Source organism: Papio anubis, chromosome 6, assembly GCF_008728515.1.
Source record: "Papio anubis isolate 15944 chromosome 6, Panubis1.0, whole genome shotgun sequence".
Taxonomy (NCBI): domain Eukaryota; kingdom Metazoa; phylum Chordata; class Mammalia; order Primates; family Cercopithecidae; genus Papio; species Papio anubis.
In genome coordinates, this window is record NC_044981.1 from 152,367,711 (window position 1) to 152,384,156 (window position 16,446).

The 16,446-nt window shown below is 42.4% G+C and overlaps 1 protein-coding gene and 1 long non-coding RNA gene across 10 annotated transcripts in view; one reads left to right on the top strand and one right to left on the bottom strand.

Moving 5' to 3' along the window:
* Positions 1 to 16,446, top strand: part of CDK19 (cyclin dependent kinase 19) — a 217,264-nt gene that overhangs the window by 39,523 nt on the left and 161,295 nt on the right. The gene's annotated exons all lie outside the window — the stretch shown is intronic.
* LOC116275378 lies at positions 12,073 to 16,104 on the bottom strand. The gene is made up of 3 exons (XR_004184446.1): positions 15,999 to 16,104; positions 12,938 to 13,041; positions 12,073 to 12,289 (listed from the first exon to the last, which is right to left on the bottom strand). It is a non-coding gene; the product is annotated as an uncharacterized LOC116275378 (long non-coding RNA).

Sequence of the window (16,446 nt, forward strand, 5' to 3'; positions counted from 1 at the left end):
ACAGGTGAGAGCTTTTCATAAGTGTAGTCACTAAGTAATTTATAATGATGCATTATATGATTCACTTTCATAAAATTTAAAACCAAGGTAATACCTGTACAGTTTTATTCGGTATTACTGAAATTCATAAAAAAAAAGTAAAATTTAGATAGAACTAAAGACTCTAAATTTCACTTCTTTGCCACTAAGAAATAGGAGTGAGTAGGAAAACAGCATTAATATAATGTATGCTATATACCGTATAATTTTCTCAGACCTAGCTTTACTCTGGTTTCTTCTTGGGAGCTTGTCCAAGTCATTATTCATATGCTGCTCCTTTTACTGAAAAATTGCTTCACAATAGAGGGGCAGCCTAATCCATGACTCATGACTGGAAGATACGCATTCTTGCTATAGGTCCCATGTGCCAGAAATGTTAGTTTCCAATATGCTAGTTACCTGTCTCTTGATAACATTTTTTTTCTTTTCCTTTTTTTTTTTTTTTGAGACAGAGTCTCCCTCTGTTGCCAGGCTGGAGTGCAGTGGTACGATCTCGGCTCACTGCAACCTCCACCTTCCAGGTTCAAGTGATTCTCCTGCCTCAGCCTCCCAAGTAGCTGGAACTACAGACATGCACCATCACGCCAAGCTAATTTTTGTATTTTTAGTAGAGATGGGGTTTCACCATATTGGCCAGAATGGTCTCGATCTCTTGACCTCGGGATCTGCCCGCAGTTAGTTCTCATCCCACACACTTGTAAAATATGTTTTTATAGAGACCTTTTTTTCTTTTTTTTTTAAAGAGATGGGGTTTCCCCATGTTGCCCAGGCTGGTCTTGAGCCCCTGGGCTCAAGCAATCTGCCCGCCTTAGCCTCCCAAATTGCTAAGATTATAGGCATCTGCCACCACGCCCTGCTATGGAGACCTTCTTAATGAGTCTCTTTTTTTTTTTTTTTTTGAGAGGAGGGGACAGAGACTCACTGTTTTCCAGCCTGGAGTGCAGTGGTGCCATCACAACTCATTGTGGCTTTGACCTCCCGGGCCCAAGCAATCCTTCCATTTCAGCCTCCCAAGTAGCTGGGACCACAGGCTCATGCCGCCACACCTGACTAATTTTTAAGTTATTTGTAGAGACAGGGTCTTGCTTTATTGCTCAGGCTGGTCTGGAACCTGTGGCCTCAAACAGCCCTCTTGCCTCGGCCTCCCAAAATGTTGGGATTACAAGTATGAGCCACTGTCTGGTGGAGTCACTTTTTATGATATGACTAGAGATCAGAAATTCTGACATACGTACTTTACCTGGGTAATGCTTCTTTAAAAAAAAACAAAACAACATTTTGTCATTTATGTGCCAGATATCATAGATGTTACTTTTTGCTTTCTGTAAATTTAACCATTTATGAACTTTCTTCACATGATACTTGAATAGAAGGGTTTTTTTTTTTTTTTTTTTAAAGAGTTCTATAGCAGCTAACAGTGTACTCTTAGACATAAAGTTAGTAATGTGGCTAGTTTTTAGATAGTGAATGGGAATCAGAGGAATGGGCTTCTTATGGGCTTCTGGCAATTATAGTTGTTTAGATATCAAGTAAGTATGATATGATTTGGCTCTGTGTCCCCACCCATATCTCCTCATCTTGAATTGTACTCCCATAATTCCCACGTGTTATGGGAGGGACTTGATGGGAGATAATTTGAATCATGGGGGCGGTTTCCCCCCCTGCTGCTCTCATAGTAGTGAATAAGTCTCATGAGATCTGATGGTTTTATCAGGGGTTTCCACTTTTGGATCCTGCTCATTTTCTCTTGCTGCCGCCATGTAAGAAGTGCCTTTTGCCTTCTGCTGTAATACTGAGGCCTCCCCAGCCATGTGGAACTGTAAGTCCAATTAAACCTTTTTTTCTTCCGAGTCTCAGGTATGTCTTTATCAACAGCATGAAAACAGACTGATACAGTAAATTGGTAACAGTAGAGTGGGCACTGCTTAAAAGATACCTGAAAATGTGGAAGTGACTTTGGCAGAGGTTGGAACAGTTTGAAGGGCTCAGAAGAAGACAGGAAAATGTGGGAAAGTTTGGAACTTCCTAGAGACTTGTTGAGTGGCTTTGCCCAAAATGCTGATAGTGATATGGACAAGGTCCAGGCTGAGGTGGTCTCAAATGGAGATGAGGAACTTGTTGGGAACTGGAGCAAAGGTGACTCTTGCTATGTTTTAGCAAAGAGACTGGTGGCATTTGGCCCCTGCCCTAGAGATTTGTGGAACTTTGAACTTGAGAAAGATGATTTAGGGTATCTGACAGAAGAAATTTCTAAGCAGCAAAGCATTCGAGAGGTGACTTGGATGTTGTTAAAGGCATTCAGTTTTACAAGGGAAGCAGAGCATAAAAGGTTGGAAAATTTGCAGCCTGACAATGTTATAGAAAAGAAAAACCCAGAAAATGGGAACCAGCTGTAGAAATTTGCATAAGTAACAGGAGCAGAATGTTACTTCCCAAGACAATGGGGAAAATGTCTCCAGGGCATGTCAGATGTCTTCAAGGCAGCCTCTTCCATCACAGGCCTGGAGGCCTAGGAGAAAATGGTTTCATGGGCTGGGCCAAGGGTCCCTGTGCTGTTTGAAGTCTAGAGACTTGGTGCCCTGCATCCCAGCCACTCCAGCTGTGACTAAAAGTGGCCAAGGTACAGTTCAGGCTGTTGCTTCAGAGGGTGGAAGCCCCAAGCCTTGGCAGGTTCCACATGGTGTTGAGCCTGTGGGTGCACAGAAGTCAAGAATTGAGGTTTGGGAACCTCTGCCTAGATTTCAAATGTATGGAAATGCTGGATGCTCAGGCAGAAGTTTGCTGCAGGGGCGAGGCCCTCATGGAGAACCTCTGCTAGGGCAGTGCAGAAGGGAAATGTGGGGTTGGAACCCCCACACAGAGCCTCTAGTGGCGCACTGGCTAGTGGAGCTGTGAGAAGACCTCCAGACTCCAGAATGGTAGATCCACTGACAACTTGCACCATGCACCTGGAAAAACTGCAGACACTCAACACCAACCCGTGAAAGTAGCCAGGAGGGGGTCTATACCCTGCAAAGCCACAGGGTTGGAGCTGCCCAAGACCATGGGGACCCACCTCTCACATCAGTGTGACCTGGATGTGAGACTTGGAGTCAAAGGAGATCATTTTGGAGCTTTAAAATTTGACTGCTCCGCTGGATTTTGGATTTGCATGGGCCTGTAACCCCTTTGTTTTGGCCAATGTCTCCCCTTTGGAATGGCCTGTAGTTATGCAATTCCTGTATCCCATTGTATCTAGGAAGTGACTAGTTTGCTTTTGATTTTACAGGCTCATAGGTGGAAGGGACTTACCTTGTCTTGGATGAGACTTTGGACTGTGGACTTTTGGGTTAATGCTGAAATGAGTTAAGACTTTGGGGGACTGTTGGGAAGGCATGATTGGTTTTGAAATATAAGGACATGAGATTTGGAGGGGTCAGGAGTGGAATGATATGGTTTGGCTCTGTGTCCCCACCCAAATCTCATCTTGAATTCTATACCCATAATTCCCACATGTTGTGAGATGGAGCCAGTAGGAGATAATTTGAATCATGGGAGCAGTTTCCCTCATACTATTCTTGTGGTAGTGCATAAGTCTCATGAGATCTGATGGTTTTATTAGGGGTTTCTGCTTTTGCGTCCTTCTCATTTTCTCTTGTCGCCGCCATGTAAGAAGTGCCTTTCACCTCCTGCTATGATTCTGAGGTCTCCCCAGCCATTTGGAACTGTAAGTCCAATTAAACCTCTTTTTCTTCCCAATCTTGGGTATGTCTTTATCAGCAGCGTAAAAACAGACTAATACAAAGTAGCTGCATATTATACCTTCTCTTTAGGCTATACACCTTATGTGAAGTTGGATAGTATGTATTTACGAAATCTCTACTGTGTGCCCAACACAGGATCACACCATTTTACAATGAACCAAGTTTCGCTATTCTTTCACTTCCTCCTATTCAGAGAAGCTATTTTTCTTAACTAGAAGAGATAGGTGAATTTCAGGCTGTTTATTGAGGTAAGCTACAATTTTACTTCCCAAGCCCTTTTGGCTTTATTTTACTTTTTTTAGTGACTATTTTGAGGATATTTTCTCTTTATCAATAATAGATTGGAAGCAATTTAAAGCCTTTCATACATTTGCAGGCTAGTTGGCTATTTTCATCACTGTTGAATTATGCATTCTTATATTTGTTTTGCTAATCTGACTGTGGTGTATTTTGTTACCAGTTGAGAATTATTTCTCCCAGTCAGTGGCTTGTCTTTTTGCCTTCTTGAAAATATCTTTCACAAAGCAAAAGTTTCAGTTTTATGCAAGTCCAACTTCCCAAATTTAAAAAATATTTTTAATTGATGTATAATGATTGTACATATTTATGGGGTACATGTGATACTCCAGTACATGTATACAATGTGTAATGATCAAATCAGGATAATTAGCATATTCATCTCCTCAAACATTTATCATTTATTTGTGTTGGGAGCATTCAAAAGTCTCTCTTCTTGGCCGGGTGCGGTGGCTCACGCCAGTAATACCAGCACTTTGGGAGGCTGAGGAGGGCGGATCATCTGAGGTCAGGAGTTCGAGATCAGCCTGGCCAACTTGGTGAAACCCCATCTCTACTAAAAATACAAAAAATTAGCCAGGCGTGGTGACATATGCCTGTCACCCAGGCTGGAGTGCAGTGGTGCAATCTCAGCTCACGGCAACCTCCACCTTCTGGTTCAAGCGATTCTCTTGTCTCAGCCTCCTGAGTAACTGGGACTAGAGATGTGCACCACCATGCCTGGCTTATTTTTGTATTTTTAGTAGAGACAAGGTTTCACCATGTTGGCCAGGCTGATTTCGAACTCCTGACCTCGGTGATCTGCCCACCTTGGCCTCCCAAAGTGCTGTGATTACCGGCGCTAGCCACCATGCCCAGCCTTATTTGTTTGTTTTCTTAGAGACAGGGTCTCACTATATTGCCCAGGCTGGTCTGGAACTCCTGGGCTCAAGCAGTCTTCTTGCCTCAGCCTTCCAAAGTGCTGGGATTACAGGCATGAGCCATTGCACTCAGCTAGGATCAACTTTTTGTACTCTTAAACATAAGTGAAAATGTGGTATTTGTCTTTCTATACATTGCATATTTTACTTAAAATAATGCCCTGCAGGGTCAATGATGTTGCAAATGACAGGAGTTCTTTTCTCTTTCTTTCTTTTTTTTTTGAGACAGAGTCTCGCTCTGTTGCCCAAGGTGGAGTGCAGTGGTGTGATCTGGGCTCACTGGAACCTCTGCCTCCTGGTTTCATAGGATTCTCCTGCCTCCGTGTCCTGAGTAGCTTGAATTACAGCGGCCCGCCACCACACCCAGATAATTTCTTTTGTATTTTTAGTAGAGATTGGGTTTCACCAAATTGGCCAGGGTGGTCCTGTACCCCTGGTGTCAAGTGATCCACCTGACTGGGGCTCCCAAAGTACTGGCATTATAGGTTTGAGTCAGCATGCCTGGCCTGCAAATGACAGGATTTCATTCATTTGTAGCTGAATAATTTTCCATTATATATATATATATGCCACATTTTCTTTATCCATTCATCTCTTGAAGGATGTTTAGGTTGATTCCTTATCTTCAGTATTGTGAATAGTGCTGCAGTAAACATAGGAGTGCAGCTATCTCTTTGACATACTGATTCTCTTTACTTTGGATGTATAACAAGTAGTGGGATTGCTGGATCATATGGTATTTCTATTTTTAGTTTTTTGAAGAATGTTCATACTGTTTTCCATAATGGCTGTACTAATTTACATTCTCACCAACTGTGTATAAGAGTTCCCTTTTCTCTGCATCCTTGCCAACATTTGTTATTTTCTCTTTTTGATAATAGCCATTTTAAACTGGTGTGAGATGATATATATCATTGGGGTTTTGCATTTATCTGATAATGAGTGATGTTGAACATTTTTCATATACCTGTTGGTCATTTGTATATCTTTCCTTGAGAAATGTCTATTCAGATCATTTATTTATTTTTTAATTGGATTTGGGTGTTAAATTGTTCAATTCTCCCCTTCCCTTTCCTCCTCTCCCTTCCCCTCCCCTCCTCGTCTTTTTTTTTTTTTTTTTTTTTCTGAGACGGAATCTTGCTCTGTCACCAGGCTGGAGTGGAGTGGTGCGGTCTCGATCTCGGCTCACTGCAGCCTCCGCCTCCCAGGTTCACGCCATTCTCCTGTCTCAGCCTCCCGAGTAGCTGGGACTACAGGCACGTGCCACCACACCCAGCTAAGTTTTTGTATGTTTAGTAGAGACAGGGTTTCAGCGTGTTGTTGGGCAGGATGGTCTCAGTCTCCTGACCTCATGATCCACCCGCCTTGGCCTCCCAACGTGCTGGAATTACTGGTATGAGCCACCGCGTCTGACCTCTCCTCTTCTTTTTGTTGATATGGAGTCTTACTCTGTCACCCAGGCTGGAGTGCAGTGGCATGATCATAGCTAATTGCAGCCTCAACCTCCAGGGCTCAAGTGATCCTTCTTCCTAAAATGTCAAAATTTTTAAATTTTTTTGTAGAGACATGGTCCTGCTATGTTGCCTAGGCTGGTCTCAAACTCCTAGATTCAAGCAATTCTCCCACCTCAGCCTTCCAAAGTGTTGAGATTATAGGTGTGAGCCACCGTGCCTGGCTCTTTTTATTTTCTTTAAAGTGTCTTTCACAGAGCCTAAGTGTTTCATTTTAGTCAAGTCTCACTTCTCAAATTAAAAAAAAATATGAATTGTGTTTTAGTATTGTATTTAAAAGGCACTGTAAACCCAAGGTCATCTAGGTTTTCTTCTATTTTATTCCCTAAAATATTTAATTAATTAATTAATTAATGCATGCAACGGAGTCTTGCTCTGTCGCTCAGTCTGGAGTACGGTGGCACAATCTAGGCTCACTGCAACCACTGACTCCTGAGTTCAAGCAATTCTCCTCCCTCAGCCTCCCGAGTAGCTGGGATTATAGGTGCCCGCCACCATGCCCAGCAAATTTTTGTATTTTTAGTAGAGATAAGGTTTTGCCATGTCGGCCAGAGTGGTCTTGAACTTCTGACCTCAGGTGATCCACCCGCCTCAGCCTCCCAAAGTACTGGTATTGGAGGCGTGAGCCACCGCACCTGGCCTTCTCTAAAAATTTTATAGTTTTCCATTTTATATTAAGTCAGCAGTCCATTTCGACTTACTTTTTTTGCAGGGTGTAAGGTCTGTGTCTAGATTCTTTTTTTTTTTTTTTTTTTTTAGCATATACGCATCCAGTTGTTCTAGCACTGTGTGTTGAAACACCTTCTTTCTCCATTGTTGCTCTTTGTTCCTTTGTCAACGAACACGTGAGTCTATTTGTGTGAGTCTATTTCTGAGCTCTCTATTCTGTTCCATTGATTGATTTGTGTTTTCTGTCACCGGTATCACACTGTCCTGATTACTGTGGCTTTATAATAACTTGGAAGTTGGGTAGTATCAGTCTTCCAACTTTGTTCTTCTCCTTCAATATTGCATTGGTATTCTGGGTCTTTTGTCTTTCTGCATGAGCTTTAGAATCTGTTTGTCAATGTCCACAAAGCCATTGGCTGGGATTTTGTTTGGGATTATGTTGTATCTATAGATTAAGTTAGAAAGAATTGAGCTCTTGACAATATTGAGTCTTCTTAGACTTATATATGGAATATCTCTCCACTTACTTAGATCTTCTTTATCACAGTTTTATAGTTTTTAAGTTTTCCTCATATATATCTTATACTTTTGTTAGATTTGTACCTAATATTTCTTTTTTGGGTTGCTAATGTGAATGGTATTGTATTTGTAATTTCCATCTCCAATTTTTTATTGCTGGTGTATAATAAAACAATTGACGTTTTATATTAATCTTGTACCCTGCAATCTTGCTATAATTGTTTATTAGTTCCAGGAGTTTTTTTTTGTTGATTCTTTGGGATTTTCTTCACAGACAATTATGTCATCTGTGAACAAAGTTTTATTTTTTCCTTTCCAATCTGTATACCTCTTATTTCCTTTTCTTGTCTTATATTAGCTAACACTTGCAGTCTATGTTGATTAAGAGCGGTGAGAGCAGGCTGGGCATGGCGGCTTATGGCTGTAATCCCAGCACTTTGGGAGGCTGAGGTGGGTGGATCACCTGAAGTTGGGAGTTTGAGACCAGCCTGACCAACATGGAGAAACCCCTTCTCTACTAAAAATATAAAATTAGTTGGGTGCAGTGGCTCATGCCTGTAATCCCAGCTACTTGGGAGGCTGAGGCAGGAGAATCGCTTGAATTCTGGAGGTGGAGGTAGCAGTGAGCTGAGATTGCGCCGTTGCACTCCAGCCTGGGCAACAAGAGTGAAACTCCATCTCAAAAAGAAAATAGAAGTGGTGAGAGCAGACATCTTTGCTTTGTTCTTGATTTTAGGGGGAACCATTTAATTTCTCTCCATGAGTTATAATAATCTCAATAGATTATCCTATTTGGTAGTATAAAAAATGTCAGGTACTGCTTATATCAGATCGTAGGAGGACTCCATGCTCCTCCCCTGCATTCCTTCACTTTGCCTTAACTTTTATGAGAAAGATGGGATTAAATGGATGGTCATAAAAGTATTTTAAATGATGGGATTCAGGCAGTTTTAATGTATAATACCTTCTATTTTCTTTAGTTTTTCTACTCTGAACTTCTGGAGGGCAAAGACTATACCTCAGCATATTGTTGCAAGCCTTGTAGTGCCCAATATGTGCCACAGTGCACATAACTATTTGTTGAATGTAAAATCTAATTCTAGACTCTTACTGTAAACCTCTATCTTATTTGAAAAGGCAGATAGCCAGTGAAGTCAGTCATCTAATCAGTTAATCAATTCGTCAAATATTTGATTGTTAGCTCCAAGGTATTACATTGGCTACTATAATAGGTGCTAGACACTGTCCTAGGTACTTTATGTATTCTCCTTTATCTCATTTATCTTCAAAGCTGTTGAATAAGGTAAATATTCTTAATTTACAGATGCAAAAACTGATAATATGAGGGTATAAGTAACCTATTCACTGTGTGACTTCGTGGAATAGGTATATGAGGTATATGAGTCCATAGCCCAAGTTATTTATATCACACACTATGGAAAAGCTACCATACGAAGTGGTATATGATGAATGCTACTTGTATAGTGCATACACATGCTTGGTGAATGTAGAGAAGAGAGCTTTGATCTCAGGCTAGGGTGTTCACAAAATTTCTGGAAAGCTTAATCTTGTCTGATAAGAAGAATAGGAGGAAAGGGAGATCAGGGAGATCAATCAGTGAGAAGAAGACTGAGGGCCAAAAACAGTGAATATTTTGTGATTGACAATATACCAATTTCTACTATAGCAATAAAATACACTAGAACAAATTTTGTCTTTTATTTTAAATAAGGACCCTTCTCCATTTTTCTCTTAAACAAAATAATTTTTCCCTAATTTGCTTATGGGGTATTGGGTATTGCTGAGACCACCTTGGTCAGGGACACCCTAACCCAGTGGCGCTAGAGGAATTAAAGACACACACACGGCCGGGCGCGGTGGCTCAAGCCTGTAATCCCAGCACTTTGGGAGGCCGAGACGGGCGGATCACGAGGTCAGGAGATCGAGACCATCCTGGCTAACACGGTGAAACCCCGTCTCTACTAAAAACTACAAAAATGTAGCTACAGGTGGCTGGCTCTGTAGTCCCAGCTATTCGGGAGGCTGAGGCAGGGGAGAATGGCTTGAACCCGGAGGTGGAGCTTGCAGTGAGCTGGAGATCCGCCACTGCACTCCAGCCTGGGCAATAGAGCCGCAGACTGCCTCAAAAAAAAAACAAAGACACACACACAGAAATATAGAGGTGTGAAATGGAAAATCAGGGGTCTCACAGCCTTCAGAGCTGAGAGCCCTGAACAGAGATTTACCTACGTGTTTATTAACAGCAAGCCAGTCATTAGCATTGTTTCTACAGATATTAAATTAACTAAAAGTATCCTTTATGAGAAACGAAGGGATGGGCCAAATTAAAGAAATAGGTTGGGTTAGTTAACTGCAGCAGAAGCATGTCCTTAAGGCACAGATCGCTCATGCTATTGTTTGTAGCTTAAGAATGCCTTTAAGCAGTTTTCTGCCCTGAGCGGGCCAGGTGTTCCTTGCCCTCATTTGGGTAAACCTACCACCTTGCAGCGTGGGCGTTATGGGCATCATGAACATGTCATAGTGCTGCAGAGATTTTGTTTATGGCCAGTTTTGGGGTCAGTTTATGGCTAGATTTTGGGGGGCTTGTTCCCAACATGTCCCCTTTCTTTGATTAGCAACTCAATAAAAGCAAAGGCAGCTTTGTCATGGTGAGCTACTTCTTGCAAGAGTCAGGATCCACATCTGCAAACTATACAAAGACAAACAACACAGATTAAAAGCACAATCATCATTGAAATTACAGAGCTTCCAAGTGTTTTTACCCATTTTAACAGGTTACTAGCTGCTAATTTGTCTACAGCTCCTTCAAGCACCCCAGTTCCTGGCATTAAGGTCAGGTGTGCCTCGGATGCTTTAAATATTTGTTCTCTAATTTTGCAATATTCAAAGACAAGTTTATAGAGTGTCCTTATAGTTGCTTTTTTTTCTTTCCCAAATTTTGATCTTATTAAGAGCTATTAATAGTTTCCACAAATCCTTGTGTTTAGCCCCTACAGTGGGCCATATCATTTGAGGTTGAGGTGCCACTATACCGCCATGGTTCCAGATAATAGGAACTCTTGCCGCGCACTTCTTATCATTTCTACCATCTCACCATTTTGTTCAGATCATCTGAACATAGTGTGGCAGTGGCACACAGACTGAGAGGTGCAATTTAAGCTAAACATCCCCTTAGGGGACCAGTTAATAATGAATCCATAGGAATCGTTGTGCAGCACCTCTTCCTATTCTGCAGTGCAATCTTCTTAAACAAGTGTGTTCATTTTTTTCTAGCCAGGTTCAGTTTTGTTTACAAGTAGGTTTTTGAGGGCAGTATGCCTCAATTATAGGAGCAAATTTATTATGGTAAATACTGAGATCAGAAAGCATGTGTAACTGCGTCATGGAGTGATTACATCCAGGCATTATTGCCAGCCAAGACTGATAAATATGCCCAATAAGTATAATTGTTCTCTGTGTCAGCCTTTGTTGAAGGAATACTCACAGCAATGGTGATAACTGCTATCATAGCTACCATTAAATTACTTGTTGTGATTGGTTGTCCCGCTTTCCTCAGGTTTTCTTCTGCCATCTGTGACAGCTTCTTGATCTTTCCCCAGGTGGGTGGCTGTGTTCAACGGGTGTTGCTTGTGACAGTTGGAGTCCTCTTCAGTGTCAGTCTCAACATGGCTGCAAGTGGGGGTCCTTGGAATCCTCCCGGAATCTCTTACTTGGCATCTGGCTTATTGCAAGGTTTCAGGTGTCTTGATGGTATCCAAATCAACTGTTGATTTTGGCCTGGAGAAACACAAGCATAACCTCTACCCCAAGTTATTATTTTACCTAGTTCCCAACTTTTTGTTATTGGATCTCTCCACCAAACCAATTGTTCTGCTTCTGTCTTTGCAGCTGGTTTCTGTAGATGCTGCTCAGCTGCTGATAACATCTGGCCTTTGGGCAGGCTCAAAAAATTTAAAGTTAATAATGCTAGATTCAGTTGTATCTGGGGTATTCCATATTCTCTCTCTCCCCCTTTCTGCTTTTGCAACTGCTGTTTTAGGGAGAGATTCATTCTTTCCACTATGGCTTGTCCTTGAGAATTGTATGGGATACCAGTAATGTGTTTAATATTCCACATAGAGAAAAATGTAGCTAGAGCTTGGCTAGCGTAGCCTGGGGCATTATCTGTTTTAATAGAAGCTGGAATGCCCATCACCGCAAAACACTGCAAAAGGTGACGTTTAACACAGGCGGAAGACTCTCCTGAGTGGCATGTTATCCCGTCCCGCGGGATCGTCACTGCAGGCCCTGGAAGAGGGGGTGGGAATTTGGGGAACAAGAGATACGAGAAATGAAGACAAGACAGTGCTCTGATCAAGTCTCTCTCTTTAATGGCGGTAATGCAGTTCCTTATATACACTTGGAGGGGAAGGGGTTGGGCCAGAGGCAGAGATGATCTCATCACGGAGGGTGTGACCAAGTAGGTATTGGTTTCTCTGGTCGAACGTCATGTGGCGCCTGCGCTGTCAGGTAGCAATTTTCGCGGGCGCGGGAAAAATAGGTGAAGAAGAAGCAGGAAGAGCGCCATCTTCTATGAGGTATTAATACAGGGGAAAAGGCAAAGATAGGGAGGAGGTGTAAGGTGGAAATGAATAAAGCTCAGGCGTTTTTAATCGTCAATTATCATTCGCTATGGCCGGGGCGTGCAGCTCCGGACAGCATGTAGCCTAGACAAAGTGAGAGAACGTGTCCACACATACATGTACGTAAGCTAGTGTCCCAAACGGGGGAATATGTGTGACACCCATTTGCCAAAGAGAGTTAGGTTCCAATCCTCGAGGATTAACTTGATGAGGAATGTACCATTTGGCAAGTTGGGCATTGTTGGATAATAGCTTTAACTTCTTTCCAGGTAATGTTGTATCTGCATTTGAGACCAGAGGCATTAACATGGGTTAAATTGTGAATATCTAGCATTAGATACTGCATTAGCAACTAGGCGATCAGCCATTTGATTCTCTTCAGTTAAAAGTCCTGGAAGAGGTGTATGAGCCCTAATGTGAGTGATGTAAAAAGAATGCATTCTACTCCTAACTGCTGTTCGCAATTGGTGAAATAAAGTCATCAGTTGTTTCTCTGTATGAAATTGTAACTGAGCATTTTCAATTAACTGTGTGGAATGAACCACATATGAAGAATCAGAAATCACATTAATAGGCATATCAAAAGCAGTCAATACCTCATTTACCGCTACAAGCTCCACTTTTTGAGCTGAAGTACAGGGCGTCTGGAAAACTTTACTTTTCAATCCGGAATAAGTAGCTTTACCATTGCTAGACCCATCTGTGAAACAGTGAGAACGCTTAGCAGGCTGCAGGTTGTTTACCACAGGAATTATAAATGCAAACCATTCAGTCTTGCTCAGCTAAGGGAATAGTAAAGAAACAGTCTTTTTTTTTTTTTTTTGAGACGGTGTCTCGCTCTGCCGCCCAGGCTGGGGTGCAGTGGCCGGATCTCAGCTCACTGCAAGCTCCGCCTCCCGGGTTTACGCCATTCTCCTGCCTCAGCCTCCCGAGTAGCTGGGACTACAGGCGCCCGCCACCTCGCCCGGCTAGTTTTTTGTATTTTTTAGTAGAGACGGGGTTTCACCGTGTTAGCCAGGATGGTCTCGATCTCCTGACCTCGTGATCCGCCCGTCTCAGCCTCCTAAAGTGCTGGGATTATAGGCTTGAGCCACCGCGCCCGGCCAAGAAACAGTCTTTAAATCTATGACTATTAAAGGCCAATGTTTTGGAATTATACCAGGAGAAGGCAATTCTGGCTGTAATGCTCTAATAGGTTGTATAACTGAATTGATGGCTCTTAAGTCAGTTAACATTCTCCATTTACCTAATTTTTTCTTAATTAGGAAAACTGGAGAATTCCAAGGGGAAATGCTGGAGCTCTGTGCCCGTTTTCTAATTGTTCAGTAACTAATTTCTCTAAAGCCTCCAGTTTCTCTTTACTTAGCGGCCATCGTTCTATCCAAATTGGCTTATCTGTTTACCATTTTAAAGGTGTAGGTTCTGGAGGCTTAACAATGGCTGCCATCAAAAATTATTTCCTAATCTCTGGTGGGAACTCTGTCTTTCTGTTTGAAGCGGTGCTTTCAAAGCTTGCAAATTTTTTTCTAGTCCCATACCAGGGACATACCCCATTTCATGCATCATATATTGACTTTGAGGGCTATATAATTGTTCTGGAATTAGAACTTGTGCTTCCCATTATTGTAATAAATCTCTTCCCTATAAATTTATAGGTACAGAAGTTATAATTGGTTGGATAGTCCCGGGTTGTCCATTGGGCCCCTCACAATGCAAAATATAGCTACTTTGATATACTTCAGGGGCTTTACCAACTCCAACTATGTTAAATTGAGCAGGTTGAATTGGCCACACAGATGGCCAGTGCTGTAGAGAAATGACTGAAATTTCCGCTCCTATATCTACCAAACCTTTAAATTTCTTTCCCTGAATAGTTATTTCACAGGTAGGACATTTATCCGTAATTTGATTTACCCAATAAGCTGCTTTTCCTTGTTTATTTGTGCTTCCGAATCCTCCTGTTCATTTAATTTCACTTTTTCCCATTCCCACATATAGCACAATCAGGAGCTGTGCTATGCGCTCTCCTGGCTCTGCTTTCCAGGGAACAGAAGTAGATATAACAATTTGAATTTCCCTATTGTAATCTGAATCAATGACTCCTGTATGTATTTGTACCCCTTTTAAACTTAAAGTAGACCTTCCTAAAAGTAATCCTATTGTCCCGGCTGGCAAGGGTCCCCAGACTCCTATTGGTACCTTTTATGGGGGTTCCCCAGGCCAAAGGCTCACAGCTTTTGTGCAGCATAAATCTACTGCGGCACTATCGGCTGTGGTGGGGGACAGACATTGTACAGGGGTGAGGGAATGGCCTGAGCTGGAAATGCCTCGGTTTAGAATGGGGCCTGGGACGGGCCCCTCATGGCATTTCCCGAAATTGGGTTCCCATCTTTATCAAACTTAGAGTGACACTGATTAGCCCAATGTTTTCCTTTTTTACATTTTGGACATATTTCAGGCTCAGCAGTTTTCTTTTTTCCCCTATTTGGCAGCTTGACTCGCTGATTTTTTTCTACATTCTTTTTTAGTATGACCATGCTTCCCACAGTTAAAACAAGCTCTAGGAAACGGAGTATTTCCTTTATCCATTCTCAGTCCTGCCATTGCCTGTGCTAGCAGAGTAGTTTTATGCAGATTACCTCCGATACCATCACAAACCTTGATATAATCAACTAAATGTGCTTTCCCTCTGATAGGTCGCAGAGCAGCCTGGCAATTGGGATTAGCATTGTCGAAAGCTAATAACTGCAACACTATATCCTGAGCAGCTGAATCTGCAATCATCTTTTTAAGAGATTCCTGTAACCGAGCTGTAAAATCAGTGTATGGTTCTTTGGGTCCCTGCTTTACAGCGCTAAAGGAAGGGTATTGTTCTCCACTTGAAGTGATTTTTTCCCAAGCTCTAACGCACACTCCTCTAAGCGGCTCTATGGCATCATCCTGCATGACCAGTTGTGCATCTAAACCAGCCCAGCCACCAACCCCCAAAAGTTGGTCTGCAGTTGTGTTAATTTGAGGTTGGGCCTGGGCATTGCGAGCAGCCTGAATGGGAGCTTCATCTGCCCACCAAGTTTTAAATTGTAAGAACTGAGCAGGAGTTAGACAAGCTCGAGTAAGAGCGTCCCAGTCAGAAGGAATCATCCGACTGGAAACAGCAACATTCTTTAACAATCCTGTTACAGAAGGAGAACCTGGTCCATACTGATTTATAGCTTGTTCAAATTTTTTGAGTAATTTAAAAGGAAAAGACTCAAATGTTGCTATAATATTTCCCTGTTGATCTGGAGCATGTATTCTAACAGGGAACTGCCAAGCCTCTAAATCACCCTCTCGTCTAGCTTGCTGAATTCCTGCCTGAATAGAAATAACAGCGGTTGCTCGAGGTGCTGTTCGAACAGCCACTGGGGCAACTACTTTTCGCCCAGTGTCCTCCAGAAAAGAAAGATCCGGAGGGTCTTTTTCTTCAAAATAATAATGAGGGGGTGCAGAAGGGTAGGGATGAACCTCTCCCTCCTTTGCTGCTTTAGCTTTAGCTGGCAAATAAACCTGGTCTGTAACCTCTTCTGTTACTTCGTTACACTCTCCTTCCTCCTCATCATCAGTGTGAAAAAGTTCCAAGGTGGAATGAACCACAGCCCACATTTGTACCATTGTTACCTTGACACTTCTGAGCTCCCCTTCTTACTCAACACGGGGATTGCTTTAAGAGTACTTGGGTGTCCTCCAGCTAGTTCCACGTTCTCCATCCGTCGCTCCGGCGACCCTTCGACCTGGATTCGAGCCCCCACGATGGACGCCATTTGTCGAGATCAGCTTGGTTGGGGAGACCCTAACCTAGTGGTGCTAGAGGAATTAAAGACACACACACAGAAATACAGAGGTGTGAAGTGGTAAATCAGGGGTCTCACAACCTTCAGAGCTGAGAGCCCCGAGCAGAGATTTACCTATGTGTTTATTAACAGCAAGCCAGTCATTAGCATTGTTTCTACAGATGTTAAATTAACTAAAAGTATCCCTTATGGGAAACGAAGGGATGGGCCAAATTAAAGGAATAGGTTGGGCTAGTTAACTGCAGCAGGGGCATGTCCTTAAGGCACAGATCACT